The following is a 26,524-nucleotide window of genomic DNA, read 5'->3' as shown; positions in this document are numbered from 1 at the left end:
CCCCAGTGAGGGCCCCACTCTCAAGCCTAGACCCACAGCCCAAAGTGAAAACTTTGCATCCCTGTTTTCCTGCTCCAATGTTGCCTTTTCCAAAACCACCGTGGCACACCCTGTCCCCCATCCTGCATCAATAAAATCCCCAGGCCCCACTGGCAGAGCAATGACAAAGAAGGACAGAAAAGGAGCAGCAGCTTGACGTCGGAGAGAAGAAGCTTGACTTCAGACGGACAGCCTGATGGTGGGACCTCGGAGAAGAGTCTGGTCGGGGCAGCCAAACTCCTGCCACCTTCCCATTCCATTTCCTTTCCAGCTCTCCGTCCTGCTGAAAACCACTTTCATTGGCAATAAAATCCCCCACATTTACCATCTTCAGTTCATTCGTGTGACCTGATTCTTCCTGGATTCTGAGCAAGGGCTCAGGATACAGAGGGCTGTCACACTGAGCTGTTAAACACTTAAGTCATCCATGGACGGCGAAGCTAAAATAGTGCACTGTTAGCACATGTCCTCTCGGGCTCTGGAGGGTCACGGGTACCCCCCTTGATGCTGCCGCAGGATTGCATGGAGTTCTGCTTCTGCCAGTGCCCAGAGCATTCATCTCAGCCCTGAACCCGCTCACCTGCATGTTCCCCACCCTGCGAGGGGTTGAGAGCTGCAAGTTGAGTAAATGAACCACCCCCTTCACAAGTCCCACAAAGGAGTCAGGGAATCTTTCCCATTTCAAAAGCCAAGTAGAAAGATAAAACTCATCTTACAAGTGCTTATGTAGGGTCTTGTGTAAATATATATATATATACACATATATATAAATATATGTATATATATTTATATATATACATATATATACAAATATATATGTATATATATATACACATACAAATATATATATACATACATATATATACATATATACATATATATACATACAAATATATATATACATATATTTATATATATGTATACATATATATAAATATATGTATATATAAATGTATGTATATATACACATATGTATATATATATAGAGAGAGAGAGAGAGAGAGAGAGAGATGGAGAGATGAGGGGTCTTGCTATGTTGCCCAAGCTGGATTTAATCTCCTGGGCTCAAGTGATCCTCCAGCCTCAGCCCCCTGAGTAGCTGGGACCACAGGCATGCACCACTATGCCCAGCTGATTATTTTAATATTGCCAGAACTATAGGATCAAATCTGGGTAAGATAGAAATCCACTGGAGGGTTTTGAGCAGAGAAATGACATAATTTGACTTATGTTTAATAAAATTATTTTACCGCCGTTCCTGAGTAGGGAGAAAATTATTGAAAGAATTTTTTTTAATGCATGTTTTTCCAGGCATGGTGACAGGTATGTATCATAAAATAAATAGAGTTTCATTTTGTATCAAAAACCATCAATGCTATGACAGATGGTAGAATTAGTGAACTACAGGACTAATAATATTTGATTGAAGGAACATGAAGGAAAGGGAAGAAATACAGAGGCAGACACGGATGTTGTGCCATGTTCTCAGTGACCTGGGGCTGGGATCAGAGGCTGGCATAAAAGAGGTGTCACTGAAAGTAGAGGAGGAGTATTCCAAAGAGAAAACATAATAAACTTGGAGGTTTGCTAAGATTTGACTCTGACACAGCTATCTTATTCTGATTATAGTGCAATACCTTAGAATCATCTTGGCACGTTTATACATTAAATTTTTCTTGCTTGCTGCCTGATACATAGTTGTCTTCCTATTTAGTCTGAAAGTTCTTTAGCTTGTTTATTTGGCTAATACATAATTGTTATTATCCCCTTGCCCACTTCCCCAACATCTTCATATAAATACTTTTTCAGATACACAAAGATGTGACCTCATTTTCTGATAACTGTTTCTCATGTGTAACAAAGCCCAAAGTGTTTAGCAATTCAAGAATGATATATTTTATTCTTGCTGAATATAACTTTAATTTTCTATGGTGATCAATAAAAACAATATAAATTCCTTTAGGAAATGTATCCCTGAGAGAGGATAGATACATAAGTGAAACATGAACCTGACAAGAAATGAGAATCCAATAAACATTTACACATTAACTTGAGAGCACTTTGCAGCTTGCCACATTTCTCTAAATTAGGATTTGATATAGTGAGGCTTTATGAGAGATTTTCTCCTGTAAGAGCATTATTAAAGTTATTCACACTACAGCTGAAGTCTCAGATTATTGAGAATCATCATCTCTCTGTCAAAGCGAGTATTAACTAATTGGTAACAGGGGACTAGAAGGTGTGAAAAAATACACATGGTCTTAGAGGTAATTTATTTTTTGAAAGCAGTTGTTGACAGTTTGACATTACATTTAGTTAGCACTTCTAGGGGCTTTTAAAATTATTCTCTCTGTCAGGCAGAACACAGTTTCTATGCTTTCACAAGACTTATGAACAGACATTCCTTTTTTGATTTTCTTTCCATGCATTTGAATTAAAATGCAAACCTCTGTTGCTGTCTTTGCCAGATGCTATACCAACATTTTTAACAGCTGCAATGTCCTCTACATTCAGATTTAACATTTTCACCTTTCAAAATGACAATTATTTTCAATATTTCAAATTTCTCTTTGGCAAGTAAAGAAGATCCCAAAGTAGACTAAAAATCTGTTCTAAATAAATTCTGGAAAGAAGAGAGGCTTAAGCAGTTGGCAGTAAGCACCATCAATAAAGACTGTATTTCTTGCTATAGAAAATAGTCTGCCTTCTCCAAACGTCTCACATTTTATTGTAATTTCAATTGTTTCTCTGCTGGATGATGGTGACCTTTTCAGATAATAAAAATTTTGTAACCGAATTATGACTTTTAGACTTAAAATCAGCTGGAATCAGGCTTCGCTGGGATATTTTAAATGTTGTTAAAAAGTGTGTAATACTTTTACCTAGGCTGGGTGTGGTGGCCCAGCCTGTAATCTCAGTACTTTGGGAGGCTAAGGCAGGTGGATTGCTTGAGCTCAGTAGCTCAAGACCAGCCTGGGCAACATAGTGAATGAAACTCTATCTCTACCAAAAATACAAAAAATTAGCCGGGCGTGGTGGCACACACCTGTGATCCCAGCTACTCAGGGACTGAGGTGGGAGAATCGCTTGAGCCTGAGAGGTGGAGGTTGCAGTGAGCCGAAATCATGCCACTGCACTCCAGTCTGGTGCAGAGTGAGACCCCATGTCAAAACAACAACAAAAGTTTAACCACCTGCTCCCATGACTCCAACCACCCTGACAACTTGGTTTCTAACACTGGAAATGACTTAGAAATGGCAAGTGTTTGGGTTTTTTTCATAATTAGATATAACACTGGAGCTGAGTGTGGTGGCTCACACCTATAATCGCAGGACTTTGGCAGGCCAAGATGGGTGGATCACTTGAGGGCAGGAGTTTGAGTCCAACCTAGCCAACATGGTGAAACCCCATCTATACTAAAAGTACATAAATTAGCCAGGCATGGTGGTGTGTGCCTGTCATCCCAGCTACTAGGGACGCTGAGGCACAAGAATCATTTGAACCCGAGAGGTGGAGATTGCAGTGAGCTGAGATCGTTCCACTGCATTCCGGACTGGGCAACAGAGCAAGACTCCATTTAAAAAAAAAAAAAAAGAAAAAAAGATATAACATTGGAACTCAAAATATTTGTTGTTTTGGTTTTAGATTAAAATTGATTCTTTTTTATGCAAGTAATTTGTAAGAAAGAGAAACCTGAAAGACTCAGAGAAAATCAGTGTTGTGAAAATGTAGAAATAGACATCAGAGAAAAGAAATGGAGCTGAATTTAAGAATATAATATAGATCATCAAAAGAGAATTAGACATATTTTGTCACCACATTGTAAGGTATGATCCTACATCATCTATTCTATCAATACACTGTATTTCATTGCACATATGAGTTCAGCGCAATCTAGCACATGAACAAGTATATGAATAAAAGAGGTACAGTTATATAAATTGTCCTTTAAATTTGACAGAAAAGCGTACTTGAAAATTACATGTTCATGTTAAAAATGGTAGTTTTTCATACACAAAAATACAAAACTTAATTAAGATGCAGATTTATTTATGACATGGCTATGGTAGTAGTAGATTCAAATTTTCCCAATTAACTAATTATAAAAAATAAGAGAAAGGAAAAAATGCATTTGTCTTTCCTAATTCTAGCCACATCCTTTGCTTAGTTTTATGATCTCGAAGTTTTCCAAGTGATCAAGTTACAACACTTTTTGTATCAGAACATAAAAATCAAGTAACCATCAATAACCCTTAAGATTAGGGAACTAAGTAGTTCTTCTAGCCCATGTGTGGATCCAAACTCCTAAAAAAAACCTTGCTCTGGTAGTCAGGAGAGGCCAGAACATCTGCCTCAGGAGCTATAGCCTGCCTTTATGATATTTTATGGCTAAGAAATTCTCTAACCTTAAAATTCAGCAAGGACCCCAGACCACCAGCACCTGTAGGAAAAGTAAACAAAATTTCTTTCTGGAGGAAGAGAATATTATCCTAAGACTCAAGTTATTTGTATCTGTTTTTCTTAAATAAAATGTCTGATATACAAAGGTAAAGGGAAACAGTGAGATACATCACGAATGACCACAAACTAAAAAATAAAAAAATAAAAAAAAATCATGAGATAAAACCAGGCTTAAAAACTTCATCAGTTAACCAGAAACTCTAAAATAAGTTTAGTTGATTTGTAGAAAAATTAAAATCCTAGAATAAAAAAATACAGTAACAAAATTAAGAGGTCCCAATAGATGAGTTTAGTAGCAGATTAAAAACAGCTAAAGAGATGGTTAATAAATTTGAAGACAAGTCAGAAGAAACTATAGAAAATGATAGGCAGAGAGACAAAACATGGGGAGAGAAGAGATGGTATAAAAAAAAACTGACATATGTTTAATTGATTCACATGAAAAGACTAGCAAAAGTGAAGCAGAAACAATATTCAAGTCTTAAATTTTTGCAAATTAAAGACACCAATCCTCACATGCAAGAACCCAAAATATTTTCAAGAAAGGATAATAAAAATAAACTTACAACTTGTAAAACTCCAGAAAGCCAAATGCAAAGAACAAAGTTTTACATAGAGACCCCAAAACAGATGATATTCAAAAAATTGAGAGTATGAAACTAATCTCTAGAGCAACAGTGGAAGTCTAAATAAAGGTTAGCTTGTGATTGATGGCAAAATCACACAGTCTTAGTGTAAAGCAGTAAAAGTTTACTTCTTGCTCAAATCTCTATTCAGTGAGATTGGATGGATCTCCTCCATCTTGTATGCATGGCACCAGGATTGTGGACAGAGAAGAAAGGGCAGAAGGATTCCACAAGATGATTTAGAGAACTGTGACCCAAAGTACCTTACTTCACTTTATCTTATCTCACATTGGCTGGAACCCCAGTGTATGGTCCATACATAATTACAAGAGAGTCTGAAAAATGTGGAGAAGACCATTATTCGGTGAAGCCTAGCCATCTTTCTACCTGACAAAAATACACTTTTGCTGGCATCGCACAAAGCAAATACAATTAACTTATTGAGGGGAGACAGTACAATGTGATTCCCAGTCACTGAATTCAGCTCAAAGTCCAAGATGTATAAATAATGTTCAGTTCAGGCTTCAGAAAAATAAAAATAAAAATAAATAAACTGAACACGACAGTGGTCATTTTTGCATGACATCATTGTAATCCTGCAGATAATACACTGAAAGAGTATAGGGTTCCTCTGGTGGTAATTTTGCCCTATTATTACCTGTGTCTTTTTCTTTTCGACAGAATCTACTCCTGTCTTCTGCAAATTACTTCTCATCTCTCATGATTTTGTACATGTAAAGTGAACACTTCGAAGTATGTCCTTTTGAGCAAGCTGTATATGTCTTTCTTGGCCCAACAGAAGGATGGATTCCTAAAAGATGTGTAAAATAAAAGTTTCAGAGGCTTTAAAAAAAGTCTAGGCTTGTGGTTTCTTTGGCAATAATATAACTTTCTGAAAATCTACATTGCATTTTAATTTTATTTGATTATTCAAAGTTATTATTTATTATTTAAATTTATTTGACTATTACATGTGCCAGTAACAATATCCAATAATACTCTAAATTGCTTTCTTCAATCATTTGTATAAAATATGCTTTTTTTTTTTTTTTTTACTTTATTGACTTTATTTCCTTTCTCTCTCTATCCCACCCCTTTCCCTTAATTCAGGCTACTCCAAAATTATTATTCTGATCTTTGTTTGAGTTATTTTATCCAATTGGGTAATTTAATTGTTTACAACATTATACTTATGTTATAATATTTTCCCCGAGTTACTATATTCAACTGAATAGTTTTGTTCAGCCTCTATCTTACAAAGCCATTCTAATATTTTCTATTTTGTCCTGATATTTTAGTCTTGATTTGTAGTGTTCTTTATATTACCATTCACTTTTTGGCTTGTAATCTTATCAATAATTTCTTAAACTGCCATCCATGTCACTGCAAGTTTAATTGAATATTTTGTCATAGCATAGCATGGATCACCAGAAACTCTGGTGATCAGATTGTCTAGTCTCCTGTATAAACAGAGAATACACGATACATCTCTTCCCGTAGCAACGTATGGTTGGCATCTTATCTCTTGTTTGTATAAGGTCACGGAGTAAATCTGAATTTCCAGCAGGTACATACTTCTCCATAACCCAATAACTTCATCTGCAGAAGAATATGTACCTAAGTTTGCAGGAAAAATAAGTTTCCAGTGTGATGCTCTGTTCATGTGCAATTTCAATATTAAAAAACTCAAAATGAAGGTTCAAAGAGATATTAAGCATCACTTAATTTACAATCTCGTAGCTAGATCAACAAATTCCAAACCTTTCAATTTCTCAAACTGTTCATTTATTTTGATTCTGTTCCAAAACAAAGTGGAAGTCTTTTGAGTACTTTTACATTTTAACCAAAGTTTACCTCATCAGAAATGGAATTCAGTTATAGAATATAAGATGAACCTACCCAATTTCTTCCTCAAGCAGAAAAGTTGTTAGTTCCACGGTTCTCAATGTGAAAATTGAGTCTCACCCCTAGGCACATAATGAGCAATCAATAAATTCTAGTTGTTTCTTTTTAAAGACAAGAAAGACACATTGCTTATTTAAAGCCAATGTATAAAGCTAAGCCATCTGTACAGTTTTATTGTTCCCTGCGGTAACAGAACTATCAGGGATTGCTAAAGAGATGGTTGTTTAAATATAAACACTGAAGGCCAATCCATCTAATCAGAGTGTGTTTGCATGTAAACTGATTAATACATATATAATTTATGCTTAATAGTAAATTAGGACTACCATCAAGATAGACTTCACTGAACTTGAAAATCAAGACAAAATCTGTAATATTTATTTTCAGGGACCAACTTCTATTCTAAACATATTTAAATGGATACTTATGAATTTAAAATGTGAAGGTTTCTCGTGTAAGTGAAACCCAAAGTTCACTGAGAACCACTTCAACACTTATTTAGAAAACTATTCAAGTTACTAATGCATTTCCTAGCATCTCAATATATCAGCAACCAAAAGAATAATGTTATTTATAAATATTAATAAACATACTCTCCCTTAACACCAAAAGATAGATGCATTTTTATATATAACGTGTCTCATATTTACTTATTAATTCTCTAATAAGCAATCATATAGAATTTTGCTTCCAAGAACATCTCTGAAAGTTCTAGGCTTGGTATTTACCTTCTTGATGAAACTGGTTATTTATCTGAAAAGAAAACTATTATTTATCAAAAAAATAAATCTTTGCACTCTATTAAAGAAGAATGAACAAAATCAATGCAATTCAATAACTGAATTTTTAACAGGTGACAGCCTTTACACATACATGGAACTATGTGACAAATCCCAGTCTTTATGTAATGAGAGCAGTCTGGATGTTTGACTTGAATATATTATGTCACAAATTTTCTAGAATATGGCTGAGAGTTTTTGCCTAACAGTTTTAATATACAGTAAAATCCCAAATTTATATAGATATTCCACCACCGAATTAACTTGTCACATAGAATCTTGGTTATACCCATTGTGCCAGAGGCTTTCCATATATTCAGTGAATAGACATTGAAACATCATAGAATGTCAAAAAAACAGAAAATATATTAGAAATAATTTAGTCCAAACCCTTTCTTTTTTCAAAGAGAAAAACGGAATCTCATTATATAAATGCCACTCCGAAGCCTCCTAGTGGCAGAAGCGAGACAAGTCTGACTCTTGACAGCACTACCTGGTAAGGGGCTTGAACCAAACACCTTTCTTCTGGCTTTACTCCCAAAACTACCTGGTTAAAACACAGGGATAGATGTTATTGTGTAATAATAATTCTGTACAAGGATGAGCTGAAAATAATTATTAGTTGACCAATAAAAAGCCAAGATACATGAATGTAAGAGATATTAAACTCCTAGAAGCATGGCTCAGTTACCCATTATTTCTAATTAAAAAGTCCCATGTTGATATTATTGACCTTTCAAGCAATAATTTTCTGAGATATTACGTAAGTAAATAGAAAATCCATTTACATGATTCAATGAGTGAAACCTCTGTCAACTAAAGGGTTATATTATGAAGCACAGCACATTTGGATGACTCATTTAGACCTCTAATTCTGTTTGAGATTTACTCCATTAAGCTGAAAACTAAATATAATTGGCTATAGCTCTAAAATAAAATGTAAAGATAAGCATTCTATTAGGAATCTGCTCTATATAAATAATTTTATAGTCTATGTTTTTTAAAAAAACATTTTAGCTATTGATATGCATATGAATTAGAGTAATTTAAACGGAAATGGAAAAATTCAAATTTTTCATAAACTGCAAAAGAATGCTTTATCTTAACAAAGAGACTCACTCTCAACAACATTCAACATATGAGAATTTAGGACAAGGTGTTACCTATAAATGACCACATTTTCTCTGCTAGAAAGGAATTACCTACACATAAGTAGAGTATAACTTAAACACTGAGGGTGTAACATACAGAAAATAAAATAGAAACTGTAGTGCAACACAAGAGACTGTAGCGGGCTAATGGGATTGTTTTAAGATATAGTTAGTACATATTGGTTTGTTACTACAATCTAGAATTGCACTTAAGACAGATTGTTTTAAAAGTTTAACAAAAGAATAGACTAACTGATTTTACTCAACTTGAGATCTCTTAAGGAATCAGGAAAAATAATAAATAATGCTTATAGAGCCCTTACTATGTATCAGGCTTTATGCTCATTACTTTAAGAAGGGCTCTACATTTAGTTCTCATCTCAGCCACTTGAGGTGGTAGGTACTCTTATGCCAAATCTAGAGCTGAGGAAAGTGAGATATATCAAATTTGCCCATGAGTGCAGTCAATAAGATGAAAGCTAGACACTCAATCTAGGACTACAAAACTCCAAGGTCCAAACATTCGGTCCTGATGTGCAGAGAGGTAGTGGCATGAAACCAGCTCTTAGGATGTGGCAGACACTGCCCCAGATTCTGGATATAGGAGTGAGAAAAACAGGCAAAGTCCTTATCCACATAGAACTTAACATTCTAGCCAGAGAGACAGGTACTAGACAAAAACATAAATACATATTAAAATATAGACTACAATACAATGAGTAAGTCATGAATAAAAAAATTCTATGTGAGATTTTAGACTGAGTGCTCTCTTAAAGACCTTGATCAGAAGAGGTATCTCTGAGGAGATAACATTGAAGCAAAGGAATGAATGAAGCAAATGAGGGAGGGAACATCGAGAAAATCAAGAGAAAAGGTGTTTTAGGCAGGGGAACAAGTAATAAAGCCCTGAGGTAAAAGTGTGCTTGGAAGAATAGAGGCCACTGTGATAGGAGTGGAATAAACCAGAAAAAGAGTAGTAAGAAATGAGATCAGAGAGGTAATTGGGAGTCAGATCATGTGTGACCCTGAGTCCATGAAAAGGACTTCGGATTTTGTTCTGCATGGTGTGATTAACCATTGGAGGACAGAGACATAGAAGCTACATAATTTGATGTATATTTTAAGAGACTCACTCTGAAAGCTGTGTGAAGAAAAAACAGTAAACTATCGTGACTTGCAGTGAAGGTACTTGTTAGGGGATATTTTGACGTCAGTCAAAATGGATGTATTAGTATTGCACCATTTCTATACGTAGTACTAGACCAGACACTGGAGATTAAGGGAGAAAGAAGCAGTCAGATTCAGTGTTGCTTTTGATCTCAGATTTAATTTTATTTGCTGCTGGATTGTATATGTGATGTGACCAAAAAAGGATCAAGAAAAGTTTCATAATATGGCTTAAAAATGTATCTTCTAAAATTACTGAAGGATAAACAGACTTGGTCTGAGAAATAGTCAAGTAATCAGTGTGTGTATATTAAGTTTGAGATGCCAATTGGTTTTCCATGTGAAGATGTTGAGTAGAAAGTCAAATATAAGATTCTAGAGTTTAGGAAGAACGCAGGGATGGAGATGTATCTTTGCACTATTCAGTGAGTTGATGCTGCACGATCAAGGAGACTAGAAGATTTCAAGTAAACCCTTGGTGTACATAGAGAGGTGCTTTGAGGACTAAGTCTAGAGGCCCCTCAAACCTTAACTTTGGAGAAGAGATGGAGGATTGAGTTAAGGAGTGTGAGAAAGGTGGAAAATGAAGAAAGTAGAATGTGATGTTCTGAACATGAAGTGAAGAAAGTGTTTCAAGAAGGGAGAGATCAACTCTCAAATATTGCAGAAGGAACAAGTAAAATGTGGACTAATAATCTGCCATTGACTTTGATAAAATAGAATAACTGGTGGTTACCAGAGGGACTGAATTATTAGACTTCATAGTCCCACCAGATACTAAAAAGTAGAAAAATATAGAAAATCCCTAACCCGACTTGCTCCAGGGACAGGTGAATAGTTAAAAGTAGCTGTACCCAACCAGTATAATGTCTGGATGTTTTCTGTACCAGAATAACAATATCCTAGTTAGGCTGCCATGAGAGGCCTCTTGCTTCAGGGTCAGAAGATCAGAATTAGTTGCAAAGTGTAATGGTGGTAAAGAGAATATTGCATTTGCGAACAAAAGCTGGGACTCTGAAAAGAACTGGGTTCAACGTTCAGTTGCTTCACTTAGGAATTGTATTATACTTCCCCTGTTGCTTAACTTTTCCGTTTCATTTTCTTCAATAATAAAGTATTTTAAAAGTTCCCAGCATATAAGCTTGCTTTAAGAATTTAGTAAATAGTTGGTTCATTATTACTATTATTATTATTGTGTGACATTGGCAAAAGAAGAGACCCCTACATCAAGCTCCCCACACACAGAGCATTAACCTTCCATGTGCCAATCAATTTTCTGCACTGAAACCAGAATAATTTTTCTAAATTTAAATGTAATTAAGAAGAATTGTTAAAACAGGGAAACTACTCTGTATGATACTATAATATTGGATACTAGTCATTATATATTTGTTCAAAACCATAGAACATCAAGAGTGAAAGCTAACATAAACTGCTATTTCGGTGATACTTCTGTGTCAATATAGGTTCATAGATTGTACCAAATGTACCATCCTGGTGGGGAATATTGACGGTGGTGGAGGTTGTGCATATGTGAGGCAGGAAGCATATAAGAACGCTCTCTACTTTCTGCTCAATATTTCTGTGAACCTAAATCTGCTTTAAAAATAAAGTCTATTAAAATTTAAAAATAAAAACATACTGGTGCATCTACATATTTTATGAGGATCAGAGGCCATATATTTTACGAGGATCATTGGCGACGGTGCAGTGGGAAGAGGATATAATTGGAAAACCGAAGTTATTTGTACCTTGACTTCTACTTAGAATGACCTTATTTTTGCTAATATTTTCACAATGCATAGGAAATTAAAAAGACAAATCACTTATAAAATGATGTGTTTCATTTTCCATATATATATATTCGAAATAAAAAATTATTAATAAACCCTTAATTTATTATTTTGGCTAAAAACTTGTCTTCTCTGAAGTAGAAGTAGCCATGGGAAACACAACATACACGTGTTTTAGCCGTGGGGTCATAAAATGTGTATGCAGAGTGCTTGGACTCAAGGCCTACCTCAAACACTCACTAATTGTGTGACCTTGGACAAGTTATGCAACATTTTAAAATTGACAGATAAAATTGTATATATGTCATGTGCATCACGATATTTTGAAGTGTATATATACATTGTGGAATAACTAAATCTACCTTTTCTCCAAGTTGCCCCTTGATGCTGAAGAATGCCCCGGGGTATTATTAAGTAACTTCCTGCTTTAATTATCCAAGTGGTACCTTAATATCCTGAAACAGCTAATTCAGCTGGCTAAACTCACTGGGGTCAGATAATGTTTTAAACACTATGAGACTCTAGTATAGCATTACATTGACTGATAATTGTGAAAATAAGCTTTAATGGTCCACTTCAACAAGAACTATTACAGTTCCATTTTTAAATAAGAATAATCATTAACATAATAAATGGTATCCTGGCAATATAAACTTCTAAAAATTCAAACTGTTCTTTGTAACTAGGGCTTGGCTCTTTTAAATATGCTCCTCAAATAATTGAGGCTCCTGGCCTTGCAATTCAATAACGTCCAGATAATACAGCTAATGTATTTAAATGTATAAAGATGTGTCTCATGGCTTTCTGTAGACCATTTTTTTATTTCATGAATGTAAATGGTCTCATTAGCCAAGATTGCCACGGGCATAAAGCATCAACCAGGTCTAAAAGTCCGTTTTAAATGCTTTCATAATTCTTGAGCACCTTTTGAGAATTTTGTTTTCTTTTTAACTGTCATTCATGAAATTAACAAAAGAAAAGAAAATCACAACATAGAAGGGATGAGGTAAAACTCAGAAATTAATGCCAGAATGAATACGTGGTTCCTCTGTTTCCTAACTAGAGACACTGTTTAAAATTATCTGAAAATATTGTAGAAGGGATTGAAGAGACTGGAGTTTTGAAGTAACATCTCTAAGGGAACTCTTGAATAAGAGAGAAAATTCAAAAAAGCCTAAGGGAAATATGAATGTTAAAATGACAGAATTTTACTACCCACTCCCCATCTGCCATAATCTTTTGTCATAACTTGTAACAAATAGCTACGTTTCTAATTGAGATTCTAATGAACGCTAAGAGAGTCTGAGTGCGTTTTTGGAATTTAAAGGCGGGGAGGGAAATAAACTCATACAACAAGGTTTCTGAAAAGCCTAAACGTTTTAATTACTCAGTGGTTAATTTGTAAACCAGATTATTAGTCCCTCAGTTTTAACAGTTGACGTTTAAAATGTATAAAGCCATGGAATTCAAACATTGGGATGAGATTGCCCATTCAATCTAGTGTTAAATATATACATAAAACTTAGCTCCTCTCTGTACCTACTGAATCCATTTTAATGAGTGTGGGGACCAGGCAACTGTCACTTTTAACAGAGTAGGACCACTGGCCTGCCTTTTGCCTTATCACCAGTTATGCGCCTATGGCTAAAATTTCATGATCAAATTAAAGGCTCAAGAAAATTATCCTCTTTTAATCACAAACCATATAATCCTCAGGTCAATTATATTCTTTATATTAGTAATACAACTCTCTCTAGGTTGCAGGGAGTCATGATCTCCTTGGGGGTCTAAATTCCTGAAATAACTAGAAAGTTATTGACGAGAATTTTGAGTCACCCTGGGCAATCTACCTAACTCTGCTGCTTAAAGAGACAATGTTTTACAGGATTTTTCTCTTCCAGAACACAGGGTTTTAAAGCCTGGTTTCCTGGTATTTACTAAATCTATGAGACAGTCAGAGAATGGGGCTGGAAAAAACCAAGGCAGTTTTTCCTGACTCCAAATCCTGCACTTCTTTCCTTCCCAGCGCAACGCAGCAAAACATGGCAGACATTCTACTTGGGCGCTCATTCCCACAGTCACACACTCACCTGAGGCTTGTTTGTTTGGGTTGCTGTTTATTTGTTTGTTTTCTTGACTCTTTCTTTCACAAAATTGAAAATAATTTGTCTTTTCTGACTTCTTTCTAAGTTGCATCATTTTTGAATTCAATACTAATGATACATAGAAGGGTTTTTTTGTGTATAAAATTAACTCAAACTAAAACATATTATTTATGAAGACATTAAATGTTGGATTTGTTAAGTTACTTGTAAGCATAAATAAGACAAAAACAAAGTGGACTAATGTGCTAATTCCCTAACGTTGTTACAGGAGGTTAAGAGTAGTTTAGTTGTTCAAAGGCAGTTTTGATTGATCTTTCACCTTTAAATTTCTGAGTGCGCAATTGATCCATCTCCATTGAGCTTTCCAGCAAGCATGCTTTGTTGATGAATTTATATTTTGGAGGCCGGATGCTTCCTCAAGTATCGTGATTTTGGAAGGGGCCATCATTCCCTCTCCTTCAGTCCATCTAACCAAGCCTGGTAGAAATTACATAAGAGTTCAATGAAAGTCTCTCTAGACAGGTCACATTGGGATTAGACAAGAAGAACCTGAAGAAGTTGAATGATCCCTGTAAGCCTCAGCTTTCTCATCTAACAAAGCAGGTAAATACAGAAACTGCCTCATGCTGTTGCTAATTATCTTCTTACCAATATGTATACATTCTGCAAAAGTTGAATTTGAAAATATTTTGTGAGACTTTGCAACAAAGTCTTCTAGATTACGGGATCATAAAAGTGAAGAAAATATACAGCTCTCCTTAAAAAATTTGCAGCTTAGTTGGGAATTAGAACTTCCAATGTGGGGAGAGTTAAGTGCAACAGAAAGGCCAAATCAAAGGTCCATTGGGAGCTTATAAGTGGAGCACACAGCCCAGTCTTTATGCTTATTGTGCATTTTGGGAGCAGTGGTGGAGGTGAAGAAGGAAAGAGAGAAGAGGCAATGAGGAGAGCCTCCTGGGGGTTTTTCGAGAATATATTCTTTGTTTCTGAAAGTGATTATTTCTAGTCATTGTTTTTTGATTAGTGCAGGAGTATCTGTCTTAAAATAGAACAGAGTTTACTTAAAGGATAATAACATTCTACCAAAGCAAGTGACTTTAAAAACTGGTCAGAATATAGGTAGAAAATTAAATTTCCATTACCACACATTTTGTATTGATTTGAAAAATACCAAGTTATTTTCCTTGCCAAAAAGCAATTGTCATGTGCATAACAATGGGTCTTGTTAAGATAAAACTCTAATAGTTATTATAAACCTTTAGGAACTAAATTGTTTAAAGTATGGCTTATATTTTAAGAGCACTTTTCCTTCTTTAGCACATAAACTTTTACATGCTCTTTAGCAAAAATGCATGGATCACCATGGGAAAAATCTCTCCTGAATGCTCTCACACCTCCATCCGAGTCTGATTTATATGTCCACATATTATCATTGCACTATCATTGCAGGTTTGCTAATCTGTGCTTTCTGCTAGACTCCTAGACTTTACTTTATTAGAGTAATATACAGTTGACCCTTAAGTAACATGGGCTTGAATTGTGTGGGTCCATTTACATGTGGATTTTCTTCCACCTCTACCACCCCTGAGGCAGCAAGACCAACCCCTTCTCTTCCTTCTCCTCCTCAGCCTACACAACATGAAGACGATGAGAATGAGAATGATCCACTTCCACTTAATACATAGTAAATATATTTTCTTTTTCTTATAATTTTCTAAATAACATCTTTTTTTGTCTAGCTTACTTTATTATAAAAGAGTATATACTACATATAACAAAACATGTGTTAATCAACTTTTTATTTTTGGTAAGGCTTATGATCAACAGTAGGCTATTAGCAATTAAGTTTTTGGAGAATCAAAAGTTATACACACATTTTTGGCTGTGCAGGGATTTGGCCTCCTTTACCCCAGCATTGTTCAAGAACCAACTATAATCTATTCTTTTATTTTGTTATTTACATGTCTATTTTTTAGCATCGAACTTGACTATAATAACTCTTACCAACTGTATGGTGATTGAATTAGTGAAAGGATTAAACGGATCAAGGCCATACCTTAATGAAAGCCATGACAGAAAGATTCTGGAGATTTGATTTAATAGGCGGAATAATGACCTCTCTTTAAAAGATGCCATATCTTAATCACCCAAATTTGTGACTGTGTTACATGACATGGCAAAAGGGACTTTGCAGATGTGATTAGTACAGACCTTGAGATGGAGAGATTATCTGAATTATCCAGGTGAGGCTCAAATGTGGGAAAGAGTATTTAAAAGCAATAAAGGGCAGCAGAAGAGGAGAGTCAGAACAATGATCGGTCAGAGAAAATGTTGCTGGTTTGAAGATGGAGGAAGAGGGCCTCAAGAGGAAAAAGCAAGGAGATAGATTCACCTGTAGGGTCTTTAGAAAGATACACTGCATGACCTGGCTGGTACCCACCTTCCATCTCTCTTCATTTTATGTCATGCTACCCTTGACTCACAGTGTTCTGGCTGAACTGGCTCATTTATCATCCCTGCCACAGGACCCTGCCTCTGCTGTTACCCTCAGTCTGACATGCTCCTTCCCTACATTTCCCCATCCTAATTGATCCTACACATCCTTCCTGTTTCAATTCAAGTATCATTTCCCCAGATAAACCTCATTGGTCAGCCTCTCCACTCACCCTCAGTAGAGGTCAGATCACTTTATTATTTGCTGTCACTGAAATATTGTTCGTTCTATTAGAGCACTTATTTCATCCTGTATTTGAGCATTCATCAGAATGATGGCTACATTCCACCAGACCAGAAGCAATGTGAGAACTTAGACTGGATTTGTTTTGCTTACCATTGTGTAACCAGCCACTGTCATATCACAGTAACTGGTATAACTCTAATAGGAACCAGATAAGAAATTTTTGAATAAAAAAATTTATTCAAAAATTATTGCTCTCCCAAATATTTTTCCTTACTTCTTGATCACAGTTTGAGGTGATAGATACAATTATATTCAGTTTAAGGATAAACAAAAGCAGAGTTATTAAATGTCATAGCCAAGGAAAATGTTAATTTTATAGCTAGGACTAGAACTCAAATTTTCTGATCATAAAATAAACGATGTAAGTCTCTTTCAACTAGGTGTATATTTCTAAAATAGCCTGACTCAAATATTGACATGGAAATTCCTTTGGTATTCAGGGCTAGTGGCCACTTTTTTTTCACTTCTCTTTTGAGACATAATCAAGGTCCTGTCATCTTAAGATCTCAGAGCTCAATGAGCATGTAAAAATTGAGCAGTTTGTTAAGGTGACATATTCCAAGGCCATTGAAAGACTCATAACTCAGAGGACGTATTAACAAGCAGTACAAACCCTGGAGTGGTGTCATTTCAAGGCAGAGACACAACGGAAATGAGATGAGTTCCTTTAAATAATGCCAAGATCATAAATTCAATAGTTGTATGAAAGAAAAGTATCAACAATGGGTAATAGAAGATCAACAAGAAAAATATTTTAATAGCATGATATGAAAGTTGTGTTACATAGCATAGTCTATTAAAATCTTAATTTGATATTTTTATGACATTAGAAAGAATAAAGTAGATATAGCCCTAAAATATTACTTATTTTAATTTTTAAATTAGTTTCATTGAGGTATAATTTGCATAAAATTGAATTCCCACATTTTAGGTGCACAACTTGATTAATTTGAACAAATATATGTAGTGTAACCACCACAATCAAGACATAGAACATTCCCATCACCCAAAAGAGTTTGACTGCACCTTTTTGCAGGCAGTATCCTCCCTTTTCCATGGTCTTGATAACCACTGATCAACTTTCTATCACTATATTTTTTTCTGTTGCAGGATTTCATATAGGTGAGATGATACAGTAAGTGGTCTTTTGTGTCTGTTTTCTATCACTTCACATCATGCTTCTCAGATACATCTGTGCTAATTGCATATATCAATGTTGTTTTCATTTTGGATGGTTCTTATTTTCTATCTTATACCAAAGTCCTTGTCATATTTTTTTCTTCTACCAAAGTCCTGTCAAAATTTTTACATAAAAATGCTTTAAAATGAATAGTATGATTAATTTAAAAGCGATTGCTTTGATTTTAGCCCCAAAGAAATGGTTTCTAAATTTCACATCCCACATCTCTTTCCCACCCACAGCTAAGGCCACAGGACTTTGACAATCCAGTTCTAACCAAGTACCTAAAGAAGAAAAGGACTTCACTCCCATTTTTGACTCACTGTCCATTAAAATCCATGCTCTTCTTGGTTGAAATTCCCTAATCCCATGATTTTATTCACCTATATAATGACAATTAACAAAATTGTGTCTTTAGATCGACTGGTCCCCTGAGCACCAGAACTTCAGTACCTTCCTCTTGATCATATCTAATTGGGTGTGTCTGCCCTCACACCCAGGTCTGATGGAACTGTGAAGAGTTTAAATTTTTACATTACTTAGAAGCTAACAAGCCTTCCTGTCAGAGTTCCGTGGATGCTGCTGGAACACATGAAACTCCCGAGCCAGAGACGAAGGACTTCATCACACAGGCACAGTAGGCAGCATGAGCTTCATGTTGCTTCAGTTCCTCCGCTCCTCCCAGATCTCATCAGGTAATGTGAAGTGACCTGGGTAGAAGCTGTACACACAGTGGGTATTTGTCACTGCTTAGAAACCATGACCTTAGGAAACTCCAGTCTTTTAAGGAGACTGCAAGTGAACCTGCCCAATCTTTGTCCCAGAAGGAATCAGTGCCTTTATTTCCTTAGACAACAAACAAATCTGCCCTCTGCCCCAGAGGGAGACGTTCTATCTGTTTATGTTTGGTATGCCTATATCCTTTGAAAGGCAACCCAGAACAAAAGATGCTACAAGGAGAGCAGAAACATAAGAGACTCAAGGAAAACTATCTCTCAAGAATCTCAAATCCCCAAATCCTCAAAGTGCAAAGCATAACATCTTTCTTACTCTCTCAGAAATTTCTGCCAAGTGTGGTGGCTCACATCTGTAGTCTCAGCACTTTGGGAGGCCAAGGAGGGAGGATCATTTGAGGCCAGGAGTTCAACACCAGCTGGACAACATAGTGAAACCCTGTTTCTACAAAAAATAATTTAAAAAGTAGCTGGGCATGGTGGCATGCACCAGTAGTCCTGGCTACTTGAGAGGCTGAGGTAGGAGGATGGCTTGAATTTGCAGTGAGCCATGATCGCACCACTGCACTCCAGCCTGGGTGACAAAATGAGACCATGACTTAAAAAAATAAAAGAAGAAAGAGAAGAAGAAGAAGGAGGAGGAGGAGGCTGTTATTCTGGCAACACAATATGTATTGCAGGTCTATCCTTAACTAACTGTACGCTTCTCTTATCTGAGTGATAAGAGCAGCCCTGAGAAATGGTTTTAAATAAATGTTTTTAAACTAAACCCACTTAATGTATTGTCAATAAAATATATAAAATCAAAAGAAATATAAAATCTATGTAAATAGAAACTCATTCAGGTGAATAGTAATTTATATATTTAAGCCACCATAGGTAACAAAAAAATTATTTCAACTTACATTGATTTGGCACTTGTTGTGTGTTACCCTTGAAAATACAAAGATGGATAAAACATAATTCATGTCCTCACAAAGCTCAAGGCTTCATGGGAGAAGACATTCTAATAAACAGATACGTTGCAATGATGTATTTCGTAAGGATATGTGCTATTGAAGTTGTCCCCCAAAGATTTGATAGGATCACAGCCTGGGCAGGAAGGAATTAGGGAAATGTTGTATCCAAACTCATAAAATAAGGTACTACGTATTGAGGATATCAAAAATACAAGCTGGCAGAAAAATGTATGATTTCATCTCTTTAAAGCCTCTTCTTTACTGTCCAATAAAGTTGGTGATAACAGTTTCCTGTTGAATGGAGAAGAAATAATTCACTTAGGAAATATTTTTCATCCAATTGGGACTGAGGATTGGTAAGATCTTGACAAATGCTGTGTTTGGAGGTTTGCCAGGAGATATTTCTAACTGAGCAGCACCTTCAAGAAGCAGGATATACATGCACACCAGAATCAGGGCAAAAACACTCTCCGTCCTTCCCAAAGTAGAAGTCATAAAAAGAGGTGATGTTGTGCTTCCAAAACTGAACCAATCTTAATGTTTCACTAATTATCTCAGGTGTGACTGAGGCTATCAGACATCCTGCATAAAAAATGACTAGAAACATGAAGCAAATTTAATCATCTACAGAATTAAATTAACATTCCCAATAAAGCTTTTAAAATTATTTTTATAATTTCAAAAATCAATTCTTCCATAAAAATAAAAAAATGGATTTTATGGAAGCTTAAAGATTTGCTCAACATCTCAGTTTTTATCAGACACCCTTTAAGAACTAAGAATTACATCAACCCTTTTCCCTGCAAATTATACAACATTGTTGCTGTCATTGTCAACCAGGTTAAGATGGTGAATCCTTTCCCTAACATGTGAATTTTACAAATATTCAATTTTTGTATGTAGGATGTTTTTGCCTTGCATTAATTTGCGGAGTGAAACTTTCTCCACTTATTAACTAGGCTTTTGAATAAACCTATTTAACACAAAAAAGTGGTTGCCTAGAGTGAGTAATTTTTTAAAAACTACATATCCTTCTGGAAAATAGGATAGGACAATATCCAGAATGTCTCTAATAGAAAACAGTGTCTGCCATTTAATGCCATTTTTGATAACTGCAAATTTTCTTGTACAAACAAAATTTGAATTGAATTTGTAGAGGTTCTATAAAAAACTTACTCACAGTATTTGGGCAAACAACTGCCGTCAGGTGTCCAGTTACCTGTAGAGTGAATGAATAGCCTTCACCCACAAACATCTCCACATATTAAGGACACGGATCTGCTAATGTGAGGTTTTCAGGTTTCCTTGAATCCTCTTGCACAACTAAATATGCTCCTGTATAACACTCCTGAATGCTTCTGGCCATATATTATTCTGCTGCCTCCCTCTGACGATATGTTACTATAATAAATCATCACAGTGCACTGCTGCTCTGATGAGCTGTTGCTTCAGTACACCATTGAAGCTGTCACAGGGATGATGTATGAGAAAGGCATACTGATGATGTTTTACGCAAAAGATGGTGCTGCCCGGGGAACAAAAGGTTTAGGAGAAGATTCAACGTAATTACCCGATAAAAGTCAACCCGCACACAGCATGCTAGGAAATGCATTCATGAGTATGGTAAATCACTTCCCCTTAGTGTGTGGTACTTCTGGTGCTACTGCCATAAGCCTCCTTCCCTGAGCTACAGATTGATCTAATATAAACATTTTTTTTTTTAGTGGAAACAAAAGCTTAAAGGGTGAAATTAAAATTCACCTAAAACTCAAATGTATAGATTAACTCGGAGAATCTGTATTATAAAGTAGTAAACTGGTGCTAAAAGTTTTGTTTATGTTGTTGGAGAAGGAAATATTCCCTATTTGGAATGACCATGTGGAATTATTTCCTGGGAAAATATTAATGCCCAGGCTAAAATCAAGAATTAATTAAGTTTTACACTAAATTACTTATCATGTAACATCTAAATGTCTGAAGAGCCACCTTTAATCATGACTGCTGGGACAAGGTGCCAAATTATTTAATTTAAAAATAGCCTCCTGATTTTCATTTTTCTTGCCTCAGTAAAAAGAGCATAAAAACGTAGGAATATGCAGTTTCCTCAGGTTCTCAGAGAGAACTAAAAGATTGACACTTTCCCTTTTCTTTTCTTTTTTTTCTTTTTCTTTTCTTTTTTTTTTTTTTTTTTTTTTTGTTTTTTGAGACAGAATCTTGCTCTGTCGCCCAGGCTGGAGTACAGTGGTGCCATCTTGGCTCACTGCAACCCCTCACCAAGCAATTCTCCTGCCTCAGCCTCCCGAGTAACTGGGATTACAGGTGCCCACCACCACGCCTGGCTAATTTTTGTATTTTTTAATACAGACAGGGTTTTACCATGTTGGCCAGCCTGGTCTCAAACTCCTGACCTCAGGTAATCCACCCTCCTCAGCCTCTCAAGGTGCCGAGATTACAGGTGTGAGCCACCACACCCTGCCAATTGATGCTTTCTATATCTAGTTCTCCATATGTAGTTAATGCTAAATAAATATTTGTTGATTTCACATAAACTTCATAATTACTTGTTCCTTTATGATATCAGCTTTATGCAATGATGAGAAATATCAATCAACCAAACCAAGCAAATGAAATGAGCAGAAAGTATCCTAGAAGAAGAAAGAAATTTTTCTGTGCCAAGTTTTTGAGGATTTTTGTTTGTTTGTTTGAAGTAAAGCTCTTGTAAAGAAAAAAATATGGAGAAATGCTCTACATCAGGGGTCCCCAACCCCAGGCTGAGGACCAGTACTGGTTTGTGGCCTGTTAGGAACTGGGCCACACAGAGGGAGGTGAGCAGCTAGTAAGTGAAGTTTTATCTGTATTTACATTCGCTCCCCATCACTTGCATTACCGCCTGAGCTCCGCCTCCTGTCAGAGCAGCGGTGGCAATAGATTGTTACAGGCGTGTGAACCCTATTGTGAACTGCTCATGTGAGGGATCTAGTTGTTTGCTCCTTATGATAATCTAATACCTGATAATTGATTTGAGATGGAACTGTTTGATCTCAAAACTATCCCCCAGCACCAGCCCATCCGTGGAAAAACTGTCTTCTATGAAACCGGTTCCTGGCACAAAAAAGTTTGGGGACCGCTGCTCTACACCATCATGCAATCAATTAATTGCTATTTTGCTCATCGTTCCAATACAATTGACAATAAATTTAATATTTGATCACATTCTGCTTTCATTTTCTATAAAAATTCATCCAGGTTGGTATAGGTAGGTTTTCAGGAAATTGTCTAAAGATCATCTTTAAAGATTGCATTTGCTAGAGTTGTTAGAAAATGTAGGTTAGTCTCCAAAGAAGACATAAAAACTGTATTTAATTTTTTACTTTATTCCTTTTTCTACCTTCTGGAAAATACTTAAATTAGCTTTTCTCTGGAACGTTAACAACTTATTGCTTCTTAATCTAAATCGGGTTTTGGTAACCTCAAAATCTCTTGTTTAAAAATCTTTTCCTCTTCTTTTATGCTGTATAAAGCTTACCTCAACCATTCTAACATCCTGGGTGGTACAGCCAAGGAGGTGGCCACTTGTTAGGATAAATCTCTCTTGCAACCATCTGCTTTCTGGTAGATGCCAACAAAGGCTCAGATAAATCTATCCACAACCAAGGAACCCAGAAGTAAAATACTGTCCAGGCACGGTGGCTCACGCCTGTAATCCCAGCACTTTGGAAGGCCAAGGCGGGCAGATCATGAGGTCAGCAGATTAAGACAATCCTGGCCAACATGGCAAAATCCCGTCTCTACCAAAAATACAAAAATTAGCAGGACGTGGTGGCGGGCAACTGTAGTCCCAGCTACTCGAGGGGCTGAGGCAGGAGAATCGCTTGAACCCAGGAGGCAGAGGCTGCAGTGAGCCGAGATCGCGCCACTGCACTCCAGCTTATCAACAGAGAGAGACTGCGTCTCAAAAAAAAAAAAAAAAGGTCAAATACCAACTCTCAACTCGGGGACTAGAGACATACATGGGTGACAGACACAAACGACCATGTGACATCATTCAATGTTGTTCCTTTGTTTGATCGATATTTCATATCCATAATAAACTTAGAAAGTTTAAGAGCCAATTTATATAAAAGCAGCTGGAGAAAAAGCAGTTGCTTTTCGTTTTCCTTGAATCAGATATTCGTGTGTCAAGATGTTTTGGTAAAAATTCGAGAAATACAGAATGAGAGGCTTAAGAAGAATGGAATTCAGTCCGCTCTGGCTCTTCATCCAATCAATAGCTTGGAGAGTTTTCTGCATGTCGGGCCCCCTACATGAAGCGTGGCGTTGGCAAAAGGGGCCACACCCAAATTGATAGATTTTTCTTTTATTAAAAAACCAACCAAACGATACTAGAATTTGTTTTCAGAGTACCTCCTAAGTTAAAATAAATAAATAAATAAAATAAAAATAAAAATAAAAAATAAAAAAACTGGACAACATTGCAAGGATTCAACTGACAGCAGACTTTTTTGAGAAAAGCAATACATCAAATAATATACATGATTAAAAAGGTCATTTTCTCCATGACTCTTATGTAGATAGACTGCTCAGGTTGTATGAGAGTTGAAAATAATTTATTCTCTTAAAATTTCATCAACTTTTCTTAATTATAAAGAGCATATGAGAAGAAAAAAATTTAAATCATAAGAAAGAGAAAAGGGACCATTTTGTAGTGATTATTTGTTTATAAATGTATTTCCCTACTAAACTATAGCTGCTTAGGATCAAGCATATTTTCTTACTTTTTTTTTTTTTACTTTAAGTTCCGGGATACATGTGCAGAACGTTCAGGTTTGTTACATTGGTACACTTGTGCCATGGTGGTTTGCAGCACCTATTGACCCATCCTCTAAGTTCCCTTCCCTCACCTCTCATCCCCCAACAGGCCCTGGCGTGTGATGTTCCCTTCCCCGTGTCCGGGTGTTTTTATTGTTCAACTCCCACTTATGAGTAAGAACATGCAGTGTTTGGTTTTCCGGTCCTGTTTTAGTTTGCTGAAGATGATGGCTTCCAGCTTCATCCATGTCCCCGCCAAGGCCATGATCTCATTCCTTTTTATGTCTGCATAATATTCCATGGTGTATATGTAACACATTTTCTTTATCCAGTCTATCCTTGATGGGCATTTGGGTTGGTTCCATGACTTTACTATTGTAAATAGTGCTGCAGTAAACATACATGTGCATGCATCTTTATAGTAGAATGATTTATATTCCTTTGGGTATATACTCAGTAATGGGATTTGAGTGTCAAATGGTATTTCTGGTTCTAGATGGAAGACATTTACGTGGCTAAAAAACATACGGAAAAAAAAGCTCAAAATCACTGATCAGCAGAGAAATGTAAATCAAAACCACACCATCTCACGTCAGTCAGAATGGCGATTATTAAAAAGTCAAGAAACAATAGATGCTGACAAGGCTATGAAGAAATAGGAACCCTTTTACACTGTTGGCAGGAATGTAAATTAGTTCAACCATTGTGGAAGACAGTATGGCGATTCCTTAAGGGTATTTTCTTACTCTTTTTAACCCTCTTCCCTATGTCCACGTCAAGAATTAAATAAATAAGTGTTAAGTGAAGACATGCAAATAAAATCATTACTGCCAATTATATGAAGCATGAATATTCATAAATTCAACATTTACTTTTAGTATAAAATCTCTTTCTATGCATATTATAGGTATACCATAGATAATTTAGACATCATAGGTAGTTTAGACATCATAGGTAATTACATATCAAACATGTTGGTGTTCAGTAAATATGAGCTATTTTTTCTCTCTCCTACAAAAAGCAAGAGTATCTATCTACAGCATGTGAACAGTTTAAAGAATGTAAAGTGCTGTATCCTAAAGTTATCTTCCTGTGAAGATTTTGATCAAATATTGATCAAATATTGATCAGCATAGTGTTATGGGAAGAACATGTGCTTTGGATTCAAAGTGTTAGTAAGTGTTTCAAACACTTTTTTGAAAGTGTGAATTTGGTAAATTTCTTAACATTCTTCAGTTTCTATCTTTAAAGTAGAAATAATAACACTTACCAGTTACAGAAAGGGTTGCTGTAATTATCAACGCAATGACCTTAGTATTGTGCTGGTTGGAAATAGTGACTCAGGAATGTTAGCTGCATCTCTAACTCAGTTAAACCAGATTTACAGATAATTAATTATCATATGCTTAAGTTAACATCAATGTATTATATTATGAGACTTTAGGTGAAGTTATTAATGTGCTTGGTATTCTGTCAAAAATATATAATCGCTTTATATTTACATAGCGCCGCTACTAGATTATCCAGACCTCAGTGGCAATTAGAAGCATAACACCAAGTAGAAGGGAAAACAGCAATCACTGGAGTCTATGGAAAAGGAAAGTGTTAAAGTGGTTGTGGAAACTGTTAAAATGGTTATGGAAATTGTTAAAATGGTTATTAAGACTTTGTCTGAATCCAGAGAACATACTTTTTGCATGTATGTGTGTGTGTGTGTGTGTGTGTGTGCGTGCAAGCATTTGTGTAGTTATGACTCACTCTACTTTGCATGACTGATTCAGCCTACCAGAATCTAGGTCAGAATCTAACCTAAGCATAACATTTACATAACAATAAAGTCCATCAGATATTATTAATTTATTTATTGATAATAAAAACCACCGTATGATTTAAGAAGTAATCTGGTGAAAGATATTGAAAAAAGTATATTTTAAATAACTTTTATGATATTATGAAGTTAAAAATCCTGTTCTCATAATAGGAAAATATATGATATATATCATTTGAGCACAATATGTTGTGTTTTTTAGAGAGATAGTTTGAATATTATTACTCTTAGCATTATACATATGTGGT

At 35.8% G+C, this 26,524-nt stretch overlaps 1 long non-coding RNA gene across 2 annotated transcripts in view; it reads left to right on the top strand.

Moving 5' to 3' along the window:
• Positions 1–5,973, top strand: part of LOC129051622 (uncharacterized) — a 34,912-nt gene extending 28,939 nt beyond the window's left edge. For both annotated transcript variants that reach the window (XR_008515998.2, XR_010137609.1), the window contains one exon: positions 5,808–5,973. This is a non-coding gene — a long non-coding RNA (uncharacterized LOC129051622). The remainder of the gene's footprint in view (positions 1–5,807) is intronic.
• The last annotated feature ends 20,551 nt before the right edge of the window (positions 5,974–26,524 follow it).

Source organism: Pongo abelii, chromosome 17 (assembly GCF_028885655.2).
Source record: "Pongo abelii isolate AG06213 chromosome 17, NHGRI_mPonAbe1-v2.0_pri, whole genome shotgun sequence".
Taxonomy (NCBI): Eukaryota; Metazoa; Chordata; class Mammalia; order Primates; family Hominidae; genus Pongo; species Pongo abelii.
The sequence above is the reverse complement of the archived record's forward strand: the minus strand, read 5'-3'. Positions and strand labels throughout refer to the sequence as shown.